Source organism: Mustela putorius, unplaced genomic scaffold, assembly GCF_011764305.1.
Source record: "Mustela putorius furo isolate JIRA1106 unplaced genomic scaffold, ASM1176430v1.1 tig00000487_pilon_pilon_pilon, whole genome shotgun sequence".
Classification (NCBI taxonomy): Eukaryota; Metazoa; Chordata; class Mammalia; order Carnivora; family Mustelidae; genus Mustela; species Mustela putorius.
Window position 1 is genome coordinate 7,562,967 of NW_025421399.1, and position 14,106 is coordinate 7,577,072.

Genomic DNA, 14,106 nt, shown 5'->3' on the forward strand with positions numbered 1-14,106 from the left:
GGACAGAGGGAGTAAAATGACTTTTACAAGAGGGACGTCTGCTCAGAGTCAGGAGGCACGATGACGCCCCCCCCAGCTGTGGTCCTTCCCGAAGGTTCGGTGTGAAGGAACACGCACACACTGCATCACATCGTCAAGGCTCCTGGGAAGGGGATAAGCGGCCTGAATCTGCAACAAAATAATGGTGGGCTGTTCTGGGTTGTTCCCCAGAGAGCCCAGGCCAGCTGGGATGTAGGTCTCCTGTCTGTGCATCAGAGACAGAAATCGATTTTATGTTATTTTATTTTATTTTTGAGAGAGAGAAAGAGGGTGAGAGAGGGGGCAGTGAAATGGACAAATCGACAGCGCAGAGAGCCCTAAGACTGAGAGGACACACACCTCCAAAGGGCCCTGTTTCATTGGGAGGTGCAAGGTGAAGACTGTAAAGAAAATCTGAGGGCCTCCGGTCTGGGGGCAGCCCTAGAGCCCAGGCCCAGTAACCATGACATAACCAACATAACGGAGAGCAGCAGGCTGGGTCTTCTCCCCGGGCAGTGCCGCCTGTCCCACACCCGTTTCCAGAATGATCTGCACTTTAAAATGCCTCTAACGTGAGTGTGTACATGCGCGCGTCTGTGCGTACTTGCTGCGCACACTCTGGGGAAGAGGGAGTGCTGAGGATAAGAGCAAGAAAGGGAGAGAAAGCAAAGATAAAAATCTATCTTTGAATTTATTTTCAATTAGAAGCTTGACCTGGTTCCCCTTGAGTAAGTCTGGCTCCTACGTCGCCCTATAAAAACTAACTAGGACTCCTTTCAGGAAGGAGCAGGCCACGTGGGTGGCTCGGGTAGTTAAGTGACTGACTCTTGGTTTTGGCTCAGGGGATGATCCCGGGGTCCTGAAATCGAGCCCCACGTTGGGATCTGCACCATGCATGGAGCCTGCTTGAGATTCTCCCTCGCCCTCTGCCCCTCCCTCACTCACACTGTCTCCTAAAAATAATAATAATAATAATAATAAAGAAGGAAGACAGTAAGAAAAAGTTTACAGATTGGGGATTCTTGAGATACACCTGTGACGTCACACTCCCCCTTACACACACGGGCACACCAGCCTCTCACAGGAAGGGTGCCCCAGCTGCCCAGGGGCTGGCGACCACACTGACAGCTGCTTTGTACTTGGTGTTCAAAAAACAAGGGTTTGCCTACCACGGAATATTATTGAGCCATCAAAAGGAATGAAGTACCCATACTGATACAGCTTAATGGGTATCATGGCTTGAACTCTGTTTCCCCAGAATCCTACATCGAAGTCCCAGGACCTCTAAGGGTGACCTTGCTTGGAGACGGAGTCTTTACAAAGGTCATCAAGTTAAAACGAAGTCATTAGGGAGGGCTCTAATCAATAGGACTGGTGTCCTTTTTTTTTTTTTTTTTTTTTTTTAAGATTTTACTTACTTATTTGACAGACAGAGATCACAAGTAGGCAGAGAGGCAGGAAGGGGGGACAGGGGGAGGCTGGTTCCCTGCTGAGCAGAAAGCCCGATGCAGGACTCGATCCCAGGGCCCTGAGATCATGACTTGAGCTGAAGGTAGAGGCTTAACCCACTGAGCCACCCAGGTGCCCCAGGACTGGTTTCCTTACCCACAGGGCAAGTTGGACACAGAGACAGAGCGAAGGAAGACAGCACGATGTGACACAGGGAGAAGACATCATCTCTAAGCCAAGGACTGATGGACTAGCTCTGTCCCTTGCGGCCTTCAGGAGGAACCAACCCTGCCCTCTTGGCATCCTGATCCCAGCCTTCCAGCATCCACAACCATGAAGCTATCAAATTCGGGTGGTTCAATCACTCAGCCTGCGGTGTGCTGTTATGGTGGCCTTAGCCAACCAATACAACGGGCCAGGGTTTCCTCTGGAAGGGATCAAAGTGTTCTGGTTCTGGACAGAGCAGTAGTTGTACAACACTGGGAACGTACCAGGTGCCACCGACCTGACCTCAACATGATGAATTTTATGGGATGTGATTTTTCAGCTCAAAATTTTTTTTTTTAAGTGTTGACTCTACTTCTGACGCAGATCCGCCTAAAACCAAAGCCCATCAAGGGCTTTGGGGGCGGGGGGCAGAAGGAAGAGACCCCCCACCGCCGCACCGTCTTTCGGAGCCGCAGCCCACTCACGTATGAAAGACGTAGGTCATCAAGGACAACACACGACCCAGAAGGGCCATTAGCCAGACGCGCGTCAGCGCTGGCTCAGGTGCTTCCTGCTCTGTAGAGAAGGGATGGGGCCGAGGCGGCCGGCAGCTGATTCACCAGCGGCCAGGGAAGGGCCCGGCCGCTCAGCCTCATTGATCATTCCAGTGGCTCCCGAATGAGCCAGTGCCGGGCAGACGCCAGCCTTAGCTCACTGTGATCACGTCAGTCTGGGGGCGACCGACAGACACTGGATGCGGTAACGCAGGTGACATGAGTGGGGGTGGCAGGACACTCAAGGCCAGACACGGTGATGGTCAAGGGCTCGGCAGCTGTCACTTCGTTCCCTCCCCAGCACATCAGGCCTGCTCTGCTGGGAGCGGGGCCATCCAGAAGCAGAGGTTTGGGTCTTGCTTTTAAACCACAAATTAACTCACAACAGACACATGCAGTAAGCAGTTTCTCGGTGACAGGGTGGAGGGCAGGACAGAGATAGTCCTTGAACCATCTATCTCCAAATCACCAGGGAGACTCCTCCAAATATTGGATCCCGGGCCAACCCAGCACTTTTACGTGCAGACTCTTGGGAGGGAGCGGGACATTGGGGTTCTGGCTGGCACACACGCTAGATGCCGAAAAGCGACCGGGGCCAAGGCAGCAAAGACAGTCATCAGCAACTACTAAGCCAAAATGTTCCATCTTTAGGGCACACGCCTTTTCTTTCCTCTTGAATTCTCAGGTTTTTTTGCAAAGCTCTATCTCTCGTTTAGTGAAAATACCACATTCCTCATCACTGTCTCCAAGCAAACTCATACGGCAAAGGAAGGCTGCTGAATCCAAAGGTTCCACAGGGCTCTTTAGACTTTGAAGCCAGAGGGGCGCTTGGGGGGCTCAGTGAGTTTAGCATCTGCCTTTGGCACAGGTCACGGTCCCAGGGTCCTGGGATCGAGTCCCGTGTCAGGCTCCCTGCTCAGCGGGAAGTCTGTTTCTTCCTCTGCCGCTCGCCCTACTCGTGCACAAACTCTCTCTCTCTCTCAGATAAATAAATAAAATCTTTAAAAAAAAAAAAAAAAAAAAAAAGGAAAGACTTTGAAGCCAGAGAATGGATAACAATCTGGTGACCGGGAGACTTGAGTCTCTCATACGGGAGTGACTTTCTCCAGGCCACATGGCAGAGCTGGGATTTGAACATCATGGGCTCCGTCCTGTTTCCTCTCTACCCAAGTTCGGCCCTTATTTCTCTGACAGGTGAATGGCTTTCACAAGTCTAGGCCTCACCATGATTTTGAAAAAGGGGATAGCTGGGAGCCACTGCCTCTGAACTTGGCTATTTCAGAAGCTGAACGACCTGAGCCTGAGAGCGTGTGAAAGATCGAAGTTGTTTAAACTGTGCCCACACGTGGAAGAAGGGAGCAATTATGCTCTAACTTTGTAAAATCAATTGTTATAATTCCAGAGTTTAGGTAATCATCACTAGAGGCAATCACGATCAGCGACAGCTCCGTGCTGCAAGGCTGAGCCCCGCGTGAGCCGTCATCAGAACAGCTACCCCGAATGATGATCTCCGCAGTCAAAAAACATCATGGGGGTTCAGGTCCTCCCCACTTGCACACAGGGCTGCATGTTTCACAGAGCCGCAAAACTGGAAGGAAGGCACAGTCGCATAAATGTGCCCGGGGAAGCCGAGCGTTTTCATCAGTCGATAATGACTGCAAACTCTATGACCAGACGCAATCGAGTTACTCAGTACAGTTCAACCTGACAGGCACCTGGGGGGCTCCGACGGTTAAGCATCCGACTCTTGATTCCAGCTCTCGGAGTCATGAGGTCCAAGCCCTGTAACTGGGCGCCACGCTCAGCGGGCAGTCCGTTTGAGATTCTCTCTCTCCCTCTGGCCCTACACCCCCCACCCCCCCACTCCTGCTCTCTCTCTCAAATCAATCAGTAATCTTAAAAAAAAAAAATACAGTTCAACCTCAAACCTTGATTTTATTATTTTTTTTAAAGATTTTATTTATTTACTTGACAGAGATCACAATAGTCAGAGAGGCAGGCAGAGGGGGCGGGAAGCAGGCTCCCCGCCAAGCAGAGAGCTTGATGCGGGGCTCAATTCCAGGACCTTGAGATCACGACCTGAGCCGAAGGCAGAGGCTTTAACCCACTGAGACACCCAGGCGCCCTCCAACCTTGTTTTAGAGAAGGTGGCTCTAAGCCATAACTCCTGAGTATACAGATGATTGATCGAGTGTCACCAAAAACTTGCCACAAGTATTGGACCCAAAGTTTTAGGCTCAACAGCACCCCAAGCTATGACTGGTTTCTACTTCACTGCCCCTTCCCAAGTGTTGAGCCTCAGAGATCTCTGTGAGGTCCGACTCTCATATTTCCCCATCCTAAAGAACCAAGGTTGGGGGGAGGGGCTGTCATCTTCCCTCCAATCAATCCCTGTGTTCTCCCTTCCTGTCCCCTTTCTCTGTCTCCATTGGTCCCGATACCATTTCTAAACATCAGGTCTCAAAAGTGGAGGTAAGGGCTGTAATACATGTTACCAACTCTGGATGGCGCTATTCCCTAAAGACAGGACTCAGGACATCCACAGCCCTGTCCCAGGAATTAAAATGTACATCTACTTTTGCTTTTGCCTTCAAAACGGATGGATGCCACACGACCTGGTAATCACGGAGCGACATCTGGCCCTCTGACTTAAACACAGCACCATGTATTTTTCCATCTGTGAGATGGGCGTGATTCCTGCCCGTCTCTCTCCGGCTTTGTGGATGGAGGAACAAGCAGGAGGTGACACAATTTGGCGTTCTTGGAAGTTTGCCACATTATTCACGCCACTAGTCACGCTTTTGTCAAAGCTCTTCCAGCTTTCCCCACTCTCAAAGCCCACCTGAACAATGGCCTCACGATGCACAAAATGCACACTGCAAAGAGAGCCCGAAACGTTTTATCTTCAGGTGCATTGTGGGGCCTACATTGTAACTACACACAGGGAAGGAGATACAACGAGTCTAGCCTTTAACAACCTCCTCTCAGAATGCTAGGGGCTAGAGCGGGCTGTTTTCCGTAACCCACAGCCCAGCCAAGGCACCAGGACAAATGTTCTGGTCCAGTGGCTGGCCAGCTACATGGGTTGATGCTTGTTTTTTAAAGCGTGTAGACTATATGGCCTGAAAAGTTAAAAACGTTTACTAGCTGATCCTTCGTCACAGGGAAAGTCTGCTGCCTCCTGTTCTAGGTACCTGGTGCTTACTCCGGTCTGGGCCAGCCTTAGCTGTTCGCCGAGACCTGTGCTCTCTGGCGTGGTAGCCACATGGCTAGTGGACATCTGAAACATGGCCTGTGCTGTGGAGGGGCTGAAACTTTAAATTTTCTTTCATTTTAATGAATTTAAATTTTAAAACTGACACTTGATGCAGCTGCTTAGAAAACTTTTACACAAGAGTTGAAACACCTTGGGTATGTGAATCTACCTTTTCAGCTAGAAATTCTCATCGAGGGTAAACTCAGATCAGATGCCTCCAATGAAAATTTAGGACCTGACTTGGGATTGCCCTAGGTGTAAAATGCACACTGGATTTTGAAGGCTTAGTAACAACCACAACAAAACACGTTTTTATACATAATCCATATGTTTATTACATATTGAAAGCATAGTATTCTAGACATAATGGGTAACTGAAATCTATTCTTAAAACGAACCTCACCTGGTGCCCCAGTTAGTTAAACATCTGCCTCCAGATCCCCAATCAGAGGTGGTTCTGCTTGGCAGGGAGCCTGCCTCTCCCTCTGCCCCTTCCCCTGCTTGTGCTCTCTAACTCTCAAATGAATAAATAAAATCTTTTAAAAAATTAACTTCAGGGGCACCTCGGTGGCTCAGTGGGTTAAAGCCTCTGCCTTTGGCTCAGGTCATGATCTCGAGGTCCTGAGATCGAGCCCCAAATAGGACTCTCTGCTCAGCAGGGAGCCTACTTCCTCCTCTGCCTGCCTCTCTGCCTACTTGTGATCTCTGTTTCTGTCAAATAAATAAATAAAATCTTTTTTAAAAAATTAACTTCAGGGAGCTTGAGTGTCTGAGTTGGTTAAGCAGTCTGCCTTTGGCTCAGGTCATGATCTTGGAGTCCCGGGACTGAGTCCCACATCAGGCTCCCTGCTTGGCGGGGAGTCTGCTTCTCCCTCTGACCCTCCCCCACGCATGCTCTCTCTCTTTCTCACTCAAATAAATCAACAAATAAAATCTTAAAAAAAAAATTAACCACACCTGTTTCTTCTTACTTTAATGGGGCTTCTAGAAAATCCTGAATTACCTATGTGGCATCCATTTGTGCCTCCCATGTTTCTCCCAGTGCTGGTCCAGACCCTCATCTGGGCCAAGGGGGACTGAGAGGCCACGATGCCACAGCAAGACTTCGGAGGCCGGCTGGTCAGGCAAGGGTTTCCATGTGTGTCCAGGCTAGCGAGGTGGGGCACTGACAATTAGGAATGCATTTGGAGAAGCTTTCCTCTTCTGAGGACTGGCGATTACCAGGGCTCTGGAGAGGTGATAATTGCTCCCAGCGTGCTGTGGTGGAAAGCACCGGGGTTTTAAAAATCGAAACCTGGAGCCAAAGTCCTGATGTGGCCTTTGATTAGTTCTGTAACCTTAGACAATTTATTTTATCCAAGCCACAGTTTCTGATCATTAAAATGGGACTAACAAAATACCTCACAGGACAGGTGAGAATCAAGTGGGAAACAACTTACAAATTAAAATGCTTTGTAAAATGTAAAATTGTACACAAGCCGCCACGGCCATTACTCCTTCTGTGGGTCGACGAGCGGCCTGGGTCTTGAGCTCTGTTTTGCTCATCTCCCTGTAACGCCACAGTTCCGCAAGGGACGCCAGAACCAGGCATTGCCACACACCTGTGCAACGCAAACACCAAAGAACAGTGGACCATGCGCCCAAGAACTTTTCCTTCTGTGAGAATCTGAATAGATGGTCATCAGACTTAACACTTCCCGAACGTAAAAATGTCTGGGAACCTCCACTTACATGAGGTACTTAGAGTAGTCAAGTTCAAGGATATAGAAAAAAGAATGGTGGTTGCTGGAGGAGGGGAGCGGTTAGTGTGTAACAGGAAGATGAAAATGTTCTGGAGACAGATGGTGGTGACAGTTGTCCAACACCATGAATGCACTCAAAGCCACCGAACTGTACCCTTAAAAATGGTTAAGATGATCAATTTTATGTGACGTCTGATTCAGCTCCATTATTTTTTTTTTATGCTTCTATTTAAAATCCAGTAGAGTTAACATCCAGTGTACTGTTTCAGGTGTACAGTATAGTGACTCAAAACTTCCTAAGGACACCCGGCGTGCTCACCACGGCAGGTGCATGCCTTTGTCCCCATCACCAATTTACCCAGTTCCTCACCCTCATCACAATTCTTTTTTTTTAAAAGATTTATTTATCTATTTATTTGACAGACAGAGATCACAAGTAGGCAGAGAGGCAGGCAGAGAGAGAGGGAAGCAGGCTCCCCGCTGAGCAGAGAGCCCGATGCGGGACTCGATCCCAGGACCTTGGAATCATGATCTGAGCCGAAGACAGAGGCTTAACCCACTGAGCCACCCAGGCGCCCTACCCTCATCACAATTCTTAAAAAAGCCTGCAAACTGGTCATCCTCCCGGGAGCGTGGCTCACCTGCGTTGTACCTCAAGCTAGCCATCTATCAGTGATTCTCTTTTTATCATGTGAAAAAAAAATTTTTTTTCCCGTTATGAAAAAATTTTTTAAAAAACAGGGACGTTTGGGTGCCTGGGTGGCTCAGTTGGTTAAGCAACTGCTTTCAGCTCAGCTCATGATCCCAGGGTTCCGGGATCAAGTCCCGCATCGGGCTCCCTGCTCAGTGGGGAGCCTGCTTCTCCCTCTGACCCTCCCATGTCTCATGCTAGTTCTCTCTCTCACATCCTCTTTCTCTCTCTCTCTCTCTCTCTCTCTCTCGATCTCTCTCAAATAAATAAATAAATTGTTTAAAAAAAAAAAAGAACAGGGACAGTTACATTTAATGGATCTTTGGTTTAAAAGTTAACTTGATGGTGTAGAGCTGAGCCTATAGGAGAACAACAAAGGGACTTCCCTCTGAGACAATGTTGCAAGACTGCCGTGATTCCTGCCACCAGCCCGTTAGTTGTCTGGCTCGTGGTGCCCTAAAGTGAAATGTCTTTAATTAGTATCAGCGTTCTGGAACATTCCCAGTGCTGCTGCTCCCAAGTAACTTTTTTTTTTGAAGATTTTATTTATTTACTTGAGAGGGTGCACAAGGGGGGCGGGGCACAGACAGAGAGGGAGAAGCAGACTCCCCACTGAGAAAGGAGCCTGATGCAGGACTCAAGCCCTCCAGCTCTCGATTCCACGATCCCATGAACCTGGGCTTATGACCTGGGACGAAGGCAGTTGCTTAACCAACCACCCAGGTGCCCAGTAACCTGGTTTTGACTATGTCCCCTTGCAAAGACCCTAGCAGAAGGGAAAGAATGATTAACTGAATACAAATGCACGCTGACCGCTGATTCCACCATCCTCAACACAAGACAACAAAAACACCAGCTCCTTTCGGAACTTGACCATCACATTTCACGACCTTGCCCCTCCATTTGCTCGTCAGCCCGGCATTCTGCAGCGCTGTGGGAAGACCAAGTCCTATTTCTTTGGGGAAGGCAATGTGTGTTTTTACTTCCAAGGGCTGGATCTAATTTGGGTTCTGCAAGGACACAACTCCTAACCTCTTAGCCTTTCTGGCTCTCTGATTCGATGTCCAGATTTCTCCATGCAGACAAGGAGGTTTCAAAAAAAAAAAAAAGGTGTAAGGTTCTCGGGTGTTTCGTCAGATCTCTCCCTGCCAGGTCAATAAACCACGAAAACCAATATCCGATCCCATAAAGAAGATACAAACCTGCAGCTCATATTTTCAAGATATCACTGTATCATCACATATTTATCTTTTCTCCTGGATTTTTATAAGCAGCCCTCTGAGGTGTCTTGTTTACGTAATACCCGTGTCATTTTGCCCGGGTACAGGAATGAAAGAGCTGATAAAAAAAGATTTAAGAAGGAGCTGGGTTATGGACATTTAATTCAAAAAAAAAAAAAAAAACCTTTTGTGAAAAACTCATATAAACAGCATCATCCAACGATGCTTCCCCCCATCCTAAGTTTTAGACTGAACTGAAAAGAAAAAATAGAGCAGTGTAGCACTCAGGATAGGCTTCATGCTGGTGCAAGCTTAGCTGTCCCCTGGCTGTCACAACTCTGCAAATCGTTTCCAGGACACCCGGTGTCATTTACCTGCCCCAGTACAGGAAGGTGAGACAACACAGTGAAGAAGTCAGAGTGCACATTTGATCTGCTCCTTCCAACACTGGCTCCCTCCAGGGTGGAAGGCTCGGGGGGAGGAGGTATTCTACCCCAACAATTCATTTGATGCCAATACTGAACAGCCCAACTGATAAGATGCGGCAGACATCAGCTACGTTATAAGCATCAGCTAGAGCAGGTGTCATCCCTGTGTACTTATAAATAAGAAGCTGAACGAATTAGCCTTTATGGTGTGCCAGTTAGAGCCACCGAGAGAGCAAAGACAGGAAAGGCTAGAACTCAACTCAAGGCTACAGGGGGCAGTTGGCCTTCACGGAAGAATGTGAGATTTCTCCAGACAGTGGTTGTGAGGACAGTCTTGGCTCTGGAGAACCTCGTCTGTTCTGGTCTGGAAGCTGAACAAGCATTCAGGGTGTGTCAGCCCCAGCAGACACTGGAAGCAGAACTATGGGCAAGACAGACCTGGTCTCCGGGGAAGGAGAGGGCTTTTCATAGACGTTCCGCCGTAAAGACATAAGGCTACAAGCTACAAGGAGCCTGGGCCTCTGTCTGAGCTATCAAACCATTTGCCAAGAAAGGTGAAACCGACTGCAACTCAAGTAAATGGAGAGGTTTGGTGACAGGTCTGACCTTTAGAAAGCAATCAAGGCACTTGTGTTGACTACAGAACACAAACCCACAAGACCAAAAAACGGAGGCCGAGCTTTCCTGGGAAAAGTATCCTGCATCATCTCCTTGCTGCCCCCTTGTCGGTGTTCCTCTCCTTAACCTTGACCTCATACTAACCAAAGATGTCTTCAAGGGAGAGGTCATTCTGCACCCTACACCGCAGGCAGCAGGGGCTTTCCAGATTAAGGGTCCTTCCTGTTTGTGAAGCCTATCCCCATGCCTATCAATCTTTTAGGGAAATGACCATCAGCATCCGGGAAAGCTGTAATATTGGCCGAAAGTAGAAATACACTTGCAGGAATGATAGCAATTAGTTTTAGTATCTTCCAGACCTTTTGAGAACAGAAGGGCAACTGAACGCAGAGAGAAGCACTTGCTGCTTCATATACACTTGAACAATGGGAGTTTTCACTGTTTTGAAAGAGTTATTCAAGCCACTTCATGCCTAGAATAACATTAGAAGGTCACTGAACTCCTTTGCTTGCTTAAGTGCTAGCCGGCTCAGCGAGCTATCCAGCAATGCTGAGAGTCGTGACCAGGTTCTATCTGGGGATCTAAGTTGGAAACGTTCCAGTACCTTTCTTCACCCCACGTTGGAGCGGAGGCCCCAGGTTTTACGCACATGATACCTATAAATCCATAGGTAGCCAGAATCTATGGCGCCTCTGGCTGGCTGCAAGACAGGAGGGGACCCTTCTCTTACAGCAATGGCAGCCTAAGGCTCTTCTGTCCCCGGTAAAATGCAGCAGACAATGGATTGAGAAAAGCAAATCGTCGTCAACTCCTGCTCTCCTGAGACTGTTAATGAAAATAGGCAAAACAGAGTAAACTGGGTAGAACAGCAGAACTTACAACATTAACAAATCTATCTGCTGAGCTCCTCTTACATTCTGGACTTACTCTAATGACCTGGAGAGAGATTTTATCAACTGCTACTTTGAAAGCCGAGTGGTGGCCCTCTCTTCCCCGCGTCTACAGCTGGCAGCCCAGCTGACTCTGTGTACCCTCCTCAGGGAAGACGGGGACAAGTCCCAGAGGCAATGGTGTTTTCAAAGGGTTGGGAGAAAAGAGAATGTAGCAGACAAAAGGAGGAACATGAAGTGTTGCTTTTCTGAGGATTTTTAATTTTTTTTTTTAACTGTGGTAAAATATGCATAAGAAAATCAACCATTGGAACTCTTTTTAAATGTACGATTCGGAGATGTTAAGTACGTTCCCAGTGTTGTTTGACCATGACCACAACCCATTGCCAGACTTTTTCATCTTTTTCATCATCTCCAAATGACACTCTGTACCCATTAGACGACTTTTTTTTTTTTTTTAAAGATTTTATTTGTTTATTTGACAGTGAGAGAGAGACAGATCACAAGCAGGCAGAGAGGCAAGCAGAGAGAGAGAGAGGAAAGCAAGCTCCCCGCGGAGCAGAGAGCCCGATGAGGGACTCAATCCCAGAATCCTGGGATCATCACCTGAGTTGAAGGCAGAGGCTTTAACCCACTGAACCACCAAGGCGCTCCCCACTGTTGGACAACTTCCAATCCCTCCCATTACCCCCCACCCCAGTCAATGACCTCTTATCTCCAAATCTCCAGATTAGGCTACTGTAGGTACTTAGGTAAGTGGACTCGTATAATATGTGTGTGTCCTTCTGTGTCTGGCTTACTTCACTTGGCATGATGTCCTCAAGGCTTATCCCTGTCGTGCATGTGTCAGAATGCCCTTCCTTTTGAAGGGCGAGTAATATTCCACTGTGCAGACACACCACGTTTCGTTGACACATTCATCTGCAGAGGGATATCTGGGTGGTTTCCACCCTTCGGCTGTAACTCTGAGTAACTGTGACGAACACTGGAGTACAAGAATTGTTGAGTCCCCGCTTCCAAGTCTTTTGAGTTAATACCTAGAAGTGGAATTACTCGGTCAACTCCAAGTTCTTTCCTGAATCTCTCACTCTTTCACAGCTCATTTTAGGTGGTGTATGGGCCTTTCAGACTCTTCTTCCAAATAAGTACCGAGACAACCCTGGGAGAGATGTCAACCATATGATTTATTTAAACCAGAAATGTTCATCGGTAGACACTTCCGGTGGAACACAGATGGACTGAGATGGTGGGAATGATTTAGGGTGGTGGAAAGTGTCCTTTGGAAATGCTCCGGTTGCAAACATAAGATAAACTCAATGCAATAAACTCATTTAAGTCACAAAGGCCCCGACACATTCACGAACGCTTGCAACTCTTTGTAAACGAGCCACAAAGAGGCAGTTATTACTCAGGGAGCCTGGTGGTGGGCACGACCTGTAGAGGCACCTCTATTTCTGTGACAGGAGCTATATTCAGTATTCTTTTGATGGTCCAACCAGGAATGTAGTAAATTATAGAATCACAACCAAGAAGGCAGCCAGCAGTCCTGAGAACTGACTTAGAACCACACGTGTAGGATTTACATGCAAAGGTTTGGGGTGAAAAAGCCATTCTTGGTAATTTGCATTTTTCTTTTATTCCTTGTAAATTAAGTTACTTTTTATTCTATTTTAGCTGACAACGACTCTTGAAAAAGTAACCCTGGAAATGATTTTAAACTCTGCAGTAGACTATATGGATTTTCTTTTTTCTTTTTCTTTTTCTTTCTTTTTTTGAGTAATTACTTTGGTGGTTTTTAGTGTATCCACAAGGTTGTACAACCATCACCACCACCTAGCTCCAGAACATTCTCATCATCCCCAAAAGAAACTCCAGCCCCATTAGCAGTCACTGGCCATCTCCCCGCACCTAGCCCCTATCAACCCACTAATGTATGTTCTGTCTACGGTTGTGTCTATTTTGACATTTTATGCAGATGGAATCATTCAGTATGTGGCTTTTTGTGACTGACTTCTTTCATTTAGAATCATGTTTGTTTTTTTAAGAGATTTTATTTATTTATTCGACAGACAGAGATCACAAGTAAGCAGAAAGGCAGGCAGAGAGAGAGGACAGGAAGCAGGCTCCCTGCTGAGCAGAGAGCCTGATGTGGGGCTCAATCCCAGGACCCTGAGACCATGACCTGAGCTGAAGGCAGAGGATTTAACCCACTGAGCCACCCAGACACCCCTAGAATCATGTTTTTAACATTCCTCCATGTTGTAGCATGTATCAATAGTTCCATCCTTTTTTTTTTTTTAACCAAAGAATGTTCCATTGTATGGATATACCACATTTTATTCATTCACCCATCAGTTGGACATTTGGGTTGTTTCTATTTTTTGGCCAGTATAAATAATGCTTCTATAAAATATGTGTACAAGCCTTTGTGTAGACGTATGTTTTCAGTTCTCTTGGGTAGATACCTAGGGGAGGAACTACTAGGCTACAGGTAACCCTGCGTTTAACCTTTTGAGGAACCGTCCACCTCTCCACAGCAGCCGCGCCATTTTACATCCCGACCAGTAAGGTGCCATATTTACGTTTGATAGTTTTTGTTTACTTATATTAGGAGAAAGTCAACCAAGGGACTTCCAAAGCCGAGAGTAAGCTCTGGGATAAGTGTGGGCTTGTTTGGCTTCTGGCCCCATATTTTACACTTGGGCACAGCCAATGGACAAGTAGCATGGGCAACTCTCCAGTCACAGGGCATCTCTTCATTACCCTCCAGGGCCAGCAAAGAACTACACTTGACACAACAGGAGATCAGACGCTAGAGTAGCGACATCCAAACGTACTAACTGTTTAACTGTTTAACGGCACAGACTAAACATGTGCGAGGAGTGAGGGGAATGGGATGGCGGGGCTCTCCTTGTCCAGGAGGGCGTCACACACAAAATAGGGCTTGACCTGCACGTAGACGGCACGCGCTTACCAAGAAGGAAGGGGGATGTCACGGCTACAAACAAATCCTAGACGTTTTTCTTGCTCACA

The 14,106-nt window shown here is 47.5% G+C and overlaps 1 protein-coding gene across 3 annotated transcripts in view; it reads right to left on the bottom strand.

Annotated features, from left to right (window-relative positions):
- PITPNC1 (phosphatidylinositol transfer protein cytoplasmic 1) overlaps positions 1–14,106 on the bottom strand; it is a 255,033-nt gene that overhangs the window by 126,458 nt on the left and 114,469 nt on the right. The window lies entirely within an intron of this gene.